The following is a 2,807-nucleotide window of genomic DNA, read 5'->3' as shown; positions in this document are numbered from 1 at the left end:
TTAAAGGAGTGAACGCCACGGAATAAAAAAACAGCTCTGCGTCAAACCCAAAGATTGTATAATATTAATGGAGAGAGCAGCCTCTCTTATATATGTAATATAACTATTTGGGACAAAGATATATTTAAAACCTAGCGAAGCTAAATCTGACGTCGAATTATGACGGCTTTCAGCGTCCAGATTGGCGGTGAAAGTGTGTAACGTAACGTAGAGTGTTAGCAGCGTTGCTAACTCTCAGCTAACCTCACAGTCAGATAGGACCCAACAGTGTATGGCCCCTCCCTCTCTCCTCCCTCTCCTCCCTCTCTCCTCCCTCTCATCTAAAATTATCACATCCCCAACCAGGATGGCTGTGCCCGTAACCATTGACATATATATAGAGCCCGATGCTTTGGATGGAGACCAGTGAAGTGGTGCTTTTCCATTACATGGTACCTACTCGCCTCGCCTCGACCTTTTTTGGTTTTCCATTACGAAAAAAAGTACCTGGCACCTGCTAACAGGTACTTTTTTATAGTACCTGCTCAGTCAAAGTTCCAGGCGAGCTGAGGCGAGCCGAGAAGGTGACGTGAAACCCTGCATAGATATGTGAGAGAAAGAAAGCGAGTAGCGACTCTAGAGTCATATATGTGAGGGAAACAAAGCGAGTAGCGACTCTAGAGTCATATATATGTGAGGGAAACAAAGCGAGTAGCGACTCTAGAGTCATATATATGTGAGGGAAACAAAGCGAGTAGCGACTCTAGAGTCATATATATGTGAGGGAAACAAAGCGAGTAGCGAGTCATATGTATGTGAGTCATATGTATGTGAGAGAAACAAAGCGAGTAGCGACTCTAGAGTCATATATATGTGAGAGAAACAAAGCTAGCGACTCTAGAGTCCTATATATGTGAGAGAAACAAAGTAGAGTCCTATTTATGTGAGAGAAACAAAGCGAGTAGCGACTCTAGAGTCATATATATGTGAGAGAAACAAAGCGTAGTAGCGACTCTAGAGTCATATTTATGTGAGAGAAACAAAGCGAGTAGCTCTAGAGTCATATATATGTGAGAGAAACAAAGCGAGTATATATGTGAGAGAAACAAAGTTTAGTAGTGACTCTAGAGTCATATATATGTGAGAGAAACAAAGCGAGTAGCGAGAGTCATATATATGTGAGAGAAACAAAGCGAGTAGAGTCATATATATGTGAGAGAAACAAAGCGAGTAGCGACTCTAGAGTCATATATGTGAGAGAAACAAACAAAGTGACTCTAGAGTCATATATATGTGAGAGAAACAAAGCGTAGCTCTAGAGTCATATATATGTGAGAGAAACAAAGCGAGTAGCGACTCTAGAGTCATATATATGTGAGGGAAACAAAGCGAGTAGTGACTCTAGAGTCATATATATGTGAGGGAAACAAAGCGAGTAGTGACTCTAGAGTCATATATATGTGAGGGAAACAAAGCGAGTAGTGACTCTAGAGTCATATATATGTGAGAGAAACAAAGCGAAGTAGAGACTCTAGAGTCATATATATGTGAGAGAAACAAAGAGTGACTCTAGAGTCATATATATGTGAGAGAAACAAAGCGTAGTGACTCTAGAGTCATATATATGTGAGAGAAACAAAGAGAGTAGTGACTCTAGAGTCATATATATGTGAGAGAAACAAAGCGAGTAGCTGACCTAGAGTCATATATATGTGAGAGAAACAAAGCGAGTAGCGACTCTAGAGTCATATATATGTGAGAGAAACAAAGTTTAGTAGCTGACTCTAGAGTCATATATATGTGAGAGAAAAGCGAGTAGCAAGAGTCATATATATGTGAGAGAAACAAAGTAGCGACTCTAGAGTCATATATATGAGAGAAACAAAGCGAGTAGCGACTCTAGAGTCATATATATGTGAGAGAAACAAAGCGAGTAGCGACTCTAGAGTCATATATATGTGAGAGAAACAAAGCGTAGTAGCTACTCTAGAGTCATATATATGTGAGAGAAACACAAGTTTAGTAGTGACTATAGAGTATATATATGTGAGAGAAACAAAGCGAGTAGCGACTCTAGAGTCATATATATGTGAGAGAAACAAAGCGAGTAGCGACTCTAGAGTCATATATATGAGAGAAAACAAAGCGAGTAGCTTAATCTAGAGTCATATATATGTGAGAGAAAAAGCGAGTAGTGACTCTAGAGTCATATATATGTGAGAGAAACAAAGTAGTAGAGACTCTAGAGTCATATATATGTGAGAGAAACAAAGCGAGTAGTGACTCTAGAGTCATATATATGTGAGAGAAACAAAGCAGTAGTGACTCTAGAGTCATATATATGTGAGAGAAACAAAGCGAGAGAGTGACTCTAGAGTCATATATATGTGAGAGAAACAAAGCGAGTAGCGACTCTAGAGTCATATATGTGAGAGAAACAAAGCGAGTAGAAGAGTCATATATATGTGAGAGAAACAAAGTAGCTTACTCTAGAGTCATATATATGAGAGAAACAAAGCGAGTAGAGACTCTAGAGTCATATATGTGAGAGAAACAAAGCGAGTAGCGACTCTAGAGTCATATATATGTGAGAGAAACAAAGCGAGTAGCGACTCTAGAGTCATATATATGTGAGAGAAACAAAGCGAGTAGCTGACTCTAGAGTCATATATATGTGAGAGAAACAAAGCGAGTAGTGACTCTAGAGTCATATATATGACTCTAGAGTCATATATATGTGAGAGAAACAAAGCGAGTAGTGACTCTAGAGTCATATATATGTGAGAGAAACAAAGCGAGAGTCATATATATGTGAGAGAAACAAAGTA

This window comes from Perca flavescens, chromosome 7 (assembly GCF_004354835.1).
Source record: "Perca flavescens isolate YP-PL-M2 chromosome 7, PFLA_1.0, whole genome shotgun sequence".
Classification (NCBI taxonomy): domain Eukaryota; kingdom Metazoa; phylum Chordata; class Actinopteri; order Perciformes; family Percidae; genus Perca; species Perca flavescens.
The sequence above is the reverse complement of the archived record's forward strand: the minus strand, read 5'-3'. Positions refer to the sequence as shown.